We start from the raw sequence: 11,080 nt of genomic DNA, 5'->3' as shown, positions 1-11,080 counted from the left end.
AGGGAGGGAGGGACGGACGGACGGACGGACAATTATTAGAGTAAAGCCATACACATCCAAGATGGCTGACAGTCTTGTAATTTATAGAATGAAAATTGAATATCCCAAAACTAAAAATTAGTGCCTTTGCCATTCAAAAACAACATGCCAATTAAATGTTGGAGGTGGAAGAAGCCTAATACCCCAGGCTCTGAGCCGAGGATCCTAGCAAAGAACAAACATATTTTCCCATCATAAAGAACAATCCAGGTATGAAATAGACTGAGAACAGTGACAAATAAAATGTTCATTAGCAGCAACAATTACTCTGATCTACAGGCAGAAGCCAAGATGAAGATTGAAAAACCTAGGATTTACATAATTGACACTACTGACATTTTGAAACATGTCATTCTTCATTGTGGAAGGCTGTCCTAACCATTGTAGGACGTTTAAATGTATACTTGGCCTGTATCTAATACATGCCTATAATAACTGCCCTCTCCTCCATCCTCTGTGTCTCGAGAAATTGTCAAATATCCTCTGAGATAAAAATGTTTCCTGTTGTAGAATCATTGGATTAGGGTGATGGGCAAAGTTATTTAGAAACATAACAAGCAATGTATTGATTCAAGGACTAGGATTTGAACTTTGGCTACATGAGAGAATTTGATCAAATGCAAATTAAATCAAAAACTTACTAAGTTTATAAATGAGTTGAATTAGCCAGGCATAGTGGCACATGCCTGTAATCCCAGCAATTCCAAAGGCTGAGGCAGGAGGATCACAAGTTCATGACCAGCCAAAGCAATTTAGTGAGACCCTAGGAAACTTAGTGAGACCCTGTCTCAAAATTTTCAAAAATGTAAAACAGGACTGGGCTTTATCATTCAGTGGCAAAGTGATCCTGAGTTCAATCCATAATAGAGAAAGAAAGAAAGAAAGAAAGAAGGAAGGAAGGAAGGAAGGAAGGAAGGAAGACAAATACCCAAGACTCCCAACAAAGTCTTGTTGCTTACTACTTACTCCCTAAAACAATTCCCTGAACCTCAACACCTTCCAATAGAAAACCAGCTGCTAATACAGTGTAGTCCCCAGTAGGGGAATCCATCTCAATATCCATCTTGGTTATAACCAAGAGGAAAATAAACAAAGATTATCCTTGCAGGTGGTAGAACACGACAGTCATATAGGCAAAATAAATATCTATTCCACTGTCAGGGTAAAAAGTCTTATCACACCTGTCCAATGATGTATGTATATACCATGGACTGGAAATCTCTGTGGGTTATTTCCCTTTTTTTCTTTTTTTCCAGTTAAGAGTCTAATTGTTCTTGTTCTATTTTCATCCTATCATTGAATACTGACTTTATTACAGTTAGTTACATTTACCACTTAACTACAAATTGCTAGATTTTGAGGTAGTCTGTTCAAAGAGAACTGAGACAAATTACTGGGAAATCCTAGGTTTAAAGCCAAATGTAATAAACAAGTCATCGAGCTGTCTTTCTTTATTAGGGGACAGGTGGCAAATGCATCAAAAGTACTAAGCAAAACATTCACATTCTGTTAGGCAAGGACATCTTTTTCGAGGGCATATAAGTAAGAGTGGACAAGTATGTATCCTGGGAGGATTATAGTGAATATCTTTTGGATGTGCTTGCCTAGCACCCACTTCCCCTTCCTGTAATCATAGCACCTCATTTCTTTCAGTGAGCCACTCCATCCTGACTCTTGGCCTGCGTGGTTCACATTTCCTCTTCCCAGTTCCACTAGTTGGAACCTGAGCCAGATCTGGCCTGTCATCACAGGATGAAGGATGGAGAAATAACAAAATTCATTCAATCAAATACAATCAATCCCAGGACAGTTCGACAGAACTAAGAGTAAGATAAGTTCTTTTTATGGTTGGCTTGCTTAACAGGAAGAATTTAAGCTGGAGCCACCAAAGAGCTCCATGTAGAGTAAACTTTCATGAGAGTATATCTAACACAAGAAAAAGCCATGGGTATATTAGTGCCCTACATATTCAGGTTTTGGTCTCATGCAACTTTAGGGTATTGAAAAATCTAGTATTATTGCCACCTGTTTACAGATGGGGTTGGGGACAGGGGAGAAGCTACAAGAATTAAATTATTTGTTTAAATTCACGTAACTATTACTAGTACCAGAAATTCAACCCAAGCAAGTATGGCCGTAACATCCATGTTCTTTGTACTACACCACACTCCCTCTCAGGAAAACACTCTGAAATATCTCTATGTTTTATAATTACCTGTAGGCATAAGTTAAGTTCTTACAAGGAGTGAGTATTCTATTAATATTTGTAGAATGACCAAAACTGGAATAATCATGTCTTTCTGCTTTCTCTCTCATTCCTGTAACAGTTTGCCTCATCTGGCATAAAATTTTGCTTTATTTTTGTATGTAGGACATGTGCATTTCTTCAGTATCTTCATTCAACCTCTCTCAAAACCCATGATATTAGCTAGGCATGGTGATACATACCTTTAATCCAAGCAAGACTCAGGAGGCTGAGGCAGAATTATCACAAGCTCGAGGCCAGCCTCAGAAATTCAGCAAGACCCTATGCAACTTGGCAAGATCCTGCCTCAAAATAAAAAATAAAAAGAACTACAGACACAGCTCAGGGATAAAGCACCCCTGGATTAAATCTCCAATATCACAATAAAATAAAATAAAAACATGATATTACTGTATATAATAGCAAGTATCCCTAAGCTAAGTCACTTGGATCTTACAATGCCCATTTCATTATGGGGTAAAGCAGACTCCAAAATATACGTAGGAAGTCAAAACCTTAGAAAGAGGCCATTACCAAGGTCTAGCTGTGAAATCATCAGAAAAGGACACATACGTTAATCCAGAAGTTAGGATACTGTTGCACATGTTAACATTTAAAGATGTCTGAAAAAAAATCTAGAAAGTAGAAGCTAGTAATAAACCCCTTTCAAATATTATTATTGAGGCAGGTAGGAAAGGGAAAAAAAAGACAAGCATTATGAATATAAGTTCTCTGGCATTTTCAAGAAATCTATCCAAATACAGACCATGAGAATTTCTGACAGAGCTGGAACACTCAGTGAAAATGTTTTGCAAATTAACGGTTGTTTCCCTAAAAGGTGTGGTGGATTGATTCACATCCAAATACACTGAATTTAACATTCCGTTTTGAAACTTATTCAAAAAAATGTCTATTTTCTCTTTAAGATCCACCACTTTTCTCAGGCCTCTTTACTTTCTCTTCCCTTCTAGCAGCTGGCTTCCTTTATCAGGAAAATACTTTTGCAAAGAAACAACACTTAAATCACTTCACAAAAATTATAGGACAATCTCAAACAGAGAACAAAGCCAAAATGAGACATATAGTTAGAGTCTTGGGGCCTCTCCCGCAAGACTACACCACACTCCTTCTCAGAAAAACAGTCTGCAAGATCCTGCCTCAAAATAAAAAATAAAAATATGTTTTATAATTATCTATAGCCATAAGTTAAGTTCTTCCCCCTTTGGTACTGGGGATTTAACCTGGGGCATTTAACCACTGAGTAATACCTGCAGCCCTTTTTATTTTTTTATTTTGAGACAGGATTCTTGCTAGTTGCTGAGGGTCTCATCAAGTTTGTCAGGCCAGCCTTGAACTTATGATCTCCCTGTCTCAGCCTACTGAGTCTCTGAGATTACAGGCGTGTGTCACCACTCCTGGTTAGGGTCTCACTTCTAATAAGAGGAAGTCATCTCAGCAAAACTGCAAATATTTCAACATGGAACTTTTGAGGTACTCCCAAAGAGTTAAAACTGCAGTTAAATTCAGGACTTCTGGCTTGGGTCATGGCTCAGTGGTTGAGGGCTTGCCTAGCACATGTGAGGCACTGGGTTCAATCCTCAGCACCACATAAAAATAAATAAATAAAACTTAAAAAAAAAATCAGGACTTGCTAAGAGTTTACTATAGCTATACTTTGCCATTTACATTTACATCAAGTTTCCCATATAAAAGATCTAAGTTCAAATCCAAGTATCACTTTGTAAATCCTTGGATAAATGCTATTAACTAAATTGGCTTCACATAACAAAAAGAAAATAAAGCCATCGAATTCATAGGATTATCATAAAAATAAAAATAAATGTACAAAAAGGGCCCAGCACTTTCAGTGGGCACTAGAGAAATGTTAGATAATGTATCTGAATCTATGTAACTTCACTTTGAAATTTAAATGTTGAGGAGGGGAGAAAAAAGTACTATGCACAAACCAAAACAAAACAAATATACAAATGTGGTTATGAGTGTGTATAGGAAGAAGATAATAAAATCCGCCTCACACTTTGTAAAGAAGTTTTATTATATATAAATCTACGTAAAGATTCTTATTCTTCAACTTATATAACTGTTATAAATCAGATAGTGGCATGTCAAGTTATTATCATTAATAGTTATCAGATACAACTATTTTAATTATTATCCTACAGTCAGTTTATTCAATGCATAGAAAATAAAGAGGCATGACAAAGTGAGAGTATTTAGCCAAAATACATAAACTTGGATTAATGCAGAATGATGTGAAATGTGACAGTTAATCAATCTGCCACATTAGAAAGTCCACCATACACATAGAATCTACAGTAAAAGAAACAAAAACAGGAAAGCTTAAAACTCTTTCCTTTGCTTCTAGCAAAGCAAAATTTGCAAAATCTTAATAAAACTTAAAACAAGGAAAACCCTTTCTAAGGCTATACATAGAAAGCAGAGAAAGGCAGGACATTGTATAAATATTTTCATGGGCAAGAGGTAGTGTAACTGCTGGGGTAGTATAACTGGTGGGCTACTGACCCACCCAGGCAGTTAACAAAACTGAATATAACTAGAAGAGTCAAATGCATTGTTCTTTGTATTATAATGTAAAATTAACCAAAAAGATCCACCAACTGACAGAAGCTTGGGAAATCCTCCCAAGCTGAAGACATCCAAAGAGCAGAAAGAACACAGACTGCAGACACCAAAAAGAAAACATACCCAAGAAACAGCAGCAAGTAGCAAGCAAAACAATGACCAAGGACTATTAATCTTCAACTTTGTGACAATGCAGAAGGCTTTGTAAATAATCCAGAAATGTTCCTTTGTTCTGCAAACCCCAGGACACAAGCATCAATAAGAACCTTGCCTGTATACTAAAGAAGTAATAAATACAAAGTCCTCTTGCCTTCGTTTTAGAAGCATATTTTTAACAACTTTAATGATTTAAGTCTTATTTATAGAATCATTCAGAGTCTGAAGGGATCATTTATATTTTTCAGTTAAATTTGACTTCATTTTATGGACATAGTTATATCCAAGATTCACAAAGATTTCAAGAAATAACACTTAGAAATACCAAGGATCTATTGAACATAGTTTTTGTAAGTTTTCACTTCTAACTGTACTCCTACATAGAATGACTAATTTAAAAACAATATCATTCACAGCAATGTAATTTTAAAGATAGTTTTCTGGATGAGCCAGTATAAAGGGCATTTTTATATACTAGGTCCCTTAGAATATTTTTTTTAAATGTGTAATAAGAGATTCTCTATCCTCCAAAACTGTTAGTCCCACTCTGGAAAGAGTCTTTCTGCAAGTGAAATAATTCATTTCAATGTTTCTACAATTATTTCTACAATAAAGATTGTGATGATGTTATTCAAATACTTTTAAACATTCATTAAATTAGTTTAACTTTTAAACAAAGGATCTTCATTATCAATTTCATAAAAATCAATGTACTAATCTTTTCTTCTATAGCATTAGAAGAATGATTAGGAAAACTTGAAAGACATTCATTTCAAGAAAATGTGGGAATAGGGGGAAGGAGGAGGAAAGGGAAGGGGGGATACTAGAGAATAAAATTGACCAAATTATGCCATTACTTTGTATACTGTTATATCATATATATTGTATAGTGTTGCATTGTATATATTGTATAAACTTACATTGTATATGAGACTATGTAACAATAAATCCCTCTGCTATGCAACAATGAATCCCACTGTTATGCATAACTGCAATGCTCCAATAAAAAGGAAAAGAAAGAAAATGTGGAAATACTTTGGGTCTCCACAATAGAACTGTAAGGTATGTCTCAAACATATGTTAGTAATAACAGTTACACACATTTTTAATGATTTGCTTCCTTCAATAAATCAGAATAGATTAAAGTTTAGTAATGGTACTCTTAACACTTGCAGTCTGATATGCTTCCTTCAATGGTTGAAGAAGAAATGCAACTGGATAGAAAACTGCACATTAAAATGTGTCACACATGTAGGTGCTGGGATTGTGGCTCAGTGGTAGAGCACTTGCCTAGGATATGTGAGGCACTGGGTTCGATTCTCAGCAGCACATACAAACAAAAAAATACAATTTAAAAAATTGCATCAACAACTAATAAAAATATTTTAAAAATGTGTCACACGTGTAAATATCTTCTACTTTGATGGGAACAAATTCAAGAAACTCTAACTTAGATAACAAAATCTGTTTTTACTCCTGGATGAGAAAACAAGGGCTGTGAGATTCAACTACTACCTCAGTTCAGTGCTTGCTTCAGTTCACCCAAGAACTATGTCTGTGCATTTAAACCGTGTTCTTTTAAGAATTAGAACTTGGGTTCAATCCCTAGTAAAAAAGAAAGAAAAGGATTAGAACCCCATGTTTACAGAGCACACATTCTGAAATGGGGATATCTATAAGGTACTGCTCCCTAAAAAATAATGAGTATTATTAAATTTGAAAATAAAGTTTAAATTTCAAACAGATTAAATAAATGCATTTAAATGTGGAGGGAGCACTAGTTAGAATTTTAAGAAAGTAACCTTTGGTTTTTCTGTACCAGTTTTCAGCAAATGCTTGTGGTTTAAATGAAAGGAATTTAGGGCAACTATCCAACAACAGATGACAATCTAAGGTGAAAGAAAAATAAATCAGGAATCCAGACAAACTGAACAATTTTTTGGATTAAATCCCCTTTAAAGTAAATTTCTGATAATTCCTAATGAGATATAGTAATTTCATAACTATAATAAGAATAGATAATCTGAAATGTTGATTATTATTTCTATACAAGTGCAAAGGTCATACAATTTAAGTAAATTTAATGTATATTATTTTAGTTTCTTATGTCTAACACTTAAAGGATTTTTAGAATGGTAGAAAACCGGAACAAATAAAATTGCTACCATTTAAGAACCAAATACAGAAGTTAAGCACTTCCCAAATCCAGATATTTATCTACATTTTCTCATTTCTTGTACATAACTACCTTATGCAGCAATTTTATCATCCCCATTTAATAGATGAAGGAACTACAACTTAAAAAGAAACTGGGACTGAAACCCAGGTTATGTAACTCCAAAATAAACTGCTCTTCTTTTCACATTTCCCTACCTAGCAAAGAACACCTACCTTAAAATTTACAGTTTTTAATTAATACTTAATAAAAGAGCAATAAATATTGAGCTTGTTATGAATGGTAATGATGTAGACTGAAAATTAGTTATAGTTTGATAATCATATATGAATATTTAAGAACTAATTCCAAGTCATGCACAACATTAAATTTTTAAGAGCAGAATATATAATACCTCACAAATGAAGAAATCTGAATATTTTTATAGAAAAGTAGTAAGTAAACTTTATCATATTACCTATTTAAGGCCTCATATTTTCTCAACCATATAGCAGTTTCATATGGTAAACTAGGATTATATTTATATGTATGAAATGAGATAATGGAGGCGGTTGGTTCTGAGGACTCTACTAGTACTCTATTCTTTTCTGCTTTCCCTCAGATCTGGGAGTCTTCTTCCAATTTAGGATAACTGAGCCTCAAGGTCAGAAACTCTTATAGGGGCTGGGGATGTGGCTCAAGCGGTAGCGCGCTCGCCTGGCATGCGTGCGGCCCGGGTTCGATCCTCAGCACCACATACAAACAAAGATGTTGTGTCTGCCGAAAACTAAACAATAAACATTAAAAAATTCTCTCTCTCTCCCCCTCCCTCTCCTCTCTCTCTTTAAAAAAAAAAAAAAAAAAAAAAAAGAAACTCTTATAAATCTAGATGTAAATATACATACACTAAAATGAAGTCCACAAAATTGGTTAGCAGAATGTTACAGAAGAAATGGAGTTTAAGTTATTTTCCAAAATACTATCTAGGGTAGAATTATTGATGACTCTTCTGTATTTTTATCAATAGAATTTATTTAACTTGTATAATTGAATGAAAAATAGTAAAGGAGTAAGAAAGGGAAAGAGAGAGGAAGCAAGGAAAAACTGGAGTTTGATTTAAAAAAAAAAAAAAAAGTTAAATATCTAATTTTTTCTGAATTAACTGAACCTACCATTGAATTTCCAAAACTATTACCCGCTTGTTCACTTAAATCTGTCAATGGCATGGTAGATTAACCACACATAAGTAGACCAAAGGAATGAAAAATGGAAAAATAACAAGGCAATCATAGATCTATAAATTCTGAGACATATCTCTTAATTTCAATATTTAAGAAATTAGTATTTAAATGGGGTAGGTACAAAAGTAGATTTACTAAAACTGAAAAGGAGAATTCAAACATTTAAAGGAATTTCCTAAGTATGGGAAAATTACAAATCCGATATGCAAATATGAATTTATACCCAATTCTATTTTTATTCCATTATTATAAACTGAAGTGCTATATTAGAAATATTCCTGGGCTGGGGTTGTAGCTCAGTGGTAGAGTGCTCACCTAGCATGCACGTGGCACTGGGTTCCATCCTTAGCACCATGTAAATGTAAAATAAAGATATTGTCCACCTAAAACTAAAAAATAAATATAAAAAAATAAAAAATACTTCATTAAAAAAAAAAGAAATATTCCTTTACCAACACTGTGATACAACACCCAAAAGTTTTGAGTCCTATTAAAATCTGACAAATCTAGTTACCTCTGTCTCCATAAAGTAATTACTAGAAAAATTTCAGTTTAAAAGTTCGTATTTGTAAACTTTTTCATTATAAAAATACATTCTTATTCCAAAACAATATATGTAAGATTTATCTAATTTATTAAGCTAACACCACATAATTGATAATCTTTTGGTCTTCCCTCCAAAGAATGCTGATTTACAAATCAAGCACAAAACTATATTAACACAGGAATCCAATTATAAAACAAAACTTTCATTTTTATGACAAGTTCATTAGATTTCCTTTCTTCGGGTCAACAAAATGCAATTTACTTATCTGCAGCTTGGTTACAAAGACAATAACTTCTTGCTCACTCACAAAATTACTTTGAATAGTCTTATGCAATTAAATTATAGTTTACAAATGCTATTCCAATTTACAAACAAAAATAAGCACCTTTCAGAATTTTTGTGTATATGTACATATATATAACACACACACACACACACACACACACACACATATATATATATATATATATATATATATATATATATATATATATATAATACATATGTATTTTGCTGGTTTTTCAAACTTGATCATTTCAGTTCCTCTGTTCCTTAATATTTAGTATACAACAGCTATATAAAATACATTATTGCTTTATACAAATGCTTTGTATCAATTTTTCTGCATATTTTAAAATTTTTCTGAGTAAAATACAGAAGGAAAAAAAATTGGTAGATGTTAAATGTTCACAGACCATAGTTACAGCTACCTAACAGTTTGAGATGAAATGAAAGTGACTTGTCTACCAAAAGCCTGAATTATTCCTTCTAGACTAATGACATCTAACTTTGAAATAGTGCAAAAGCTGCATTAACCAGATACTAAATAATCTTAGGTGGTGTATATTTAATACTGTCAACCATCAGAAGAGAAACAGAAGAGATCGTCACCAAAGGTCTTTCATGGAAGAAAACAAGAGACATGGATTCCAAGTGTGCCTACATACTCTCTTAATATATACCCAGTACTTCTAGAAGCATAGTTCCTTTGGTTCAAGAATGCTAAGCATAAAAACTTTTCTGTATTATAAAAGATAAATTCAACCTTCCTATGCACTAACAAACTTGTGACTCTTAAAAAATGTCTTAATAAAGACCACATAGGTTTACAAGGACTATAACACTGCACAATAATATATATTTTGCAACATTTTTTTAAAAAATCCTGTTCTCGTTCCACATGTGGGTTGACAAGTATTTTCTAGTCTTTAATCACTAAAATAGTTTTGGTCTGTCCTCATTGATTTTTCCGTTATACTTTTGTATACCATGACTTCGTTTGAGAAATTTCCTTAAAATATGTGGAAAACAGTAGTACATCTTTAGAGTGGTTTGTGTCAAAGTGGTAGTGATTCCACTATGAATATACTCAGTTGCTTCTGAATTTAAAAGATCGAATCTTCATTTTCTTTAAACTATAAGGTGAACTAAAACGAAAGGCTACCCCAACCTTAATGAATTATATTTAGGATTGCACAGCAGTGGTTAGCAAAATCACAAATGTAGTACAAAGTGCAAAGCGACCGCCTCATATAGACTTTTTAATTTGTACAAGAAGTGCCCTGGCCCTATGAACATCAACCTAATAAGTGTATCAAAAAGTTGCTCCTAAGGGAAACTCTAAGGCAGAAAACTGACTGGAAGATGCCTCCAAATACCTCCCATCCGTAAATGGCCCACAGAGCACCCCTGACAGTACTAGCTTCGCACAAATGTCTCTCTTGATTGGGTTCCTGGAAGACACGCCCGAACCGTATGCGAGGAGAAATGAGAGGTGGAGGATAAAAGCGGGAGGAGAAACTGACACACGCGAAGAGATTGTTGGGCTCCAGTGGGTCTTGGAGACTGCAGGGCCCGAGTGGTGGAAACGGGCTGGGGTAACACCCAGCGGGATGGCGGCGCCGGGGAGAAGAGCGCGCGCAGAAGGGTGCGGGAACCGCGGGCTGTGGCTGCAGTCCCCCCCAACGTAGCCCACACCCCGCAGCGCCCTGATCCCGCGATGGGGCGGGGCCATTCGCCCGCCTCAGCCCGTTTGCGCCGGCACCCGCCCCCTCAGCCTCCAGGTCCGAAGTTGGTGGAGGGGTGGGCCTCGC

The 11,080-nt window shown here is 34.8% G+C and overlaps 1 protein-coding gene across 12 annotated transcripts in view; it reads right to left on the bottom strand.

Moving 5' to 3' along the window:
• Fer (FER tyrosine kinase) overlaps positions 1 to 11,080 on the bottom strand; it is a 459,302-nt gene that overhangs the window by 412,714 nt on the left and 35,508 nt on the right. The gene's annotated exons all lie outside the window — the stretch shown is intronic.

This window comes from Marmota marmota, unplaced genomic scaffold, assembly GCF_001458135.2.
Source record: "Marmota marmota marmota unplaced genomic scaffold, marMar, whole genome shotgun sequence".
Classification (NCBI taxonomy): Eukaryota; Metazoa; Chordata; class Mammalia; order Rodentia; family Sciuridae; genus Marmota; species Marmota marmota.
This window is presented reverse-complemented; position numbering and strand designations above follow the sequence as displayed.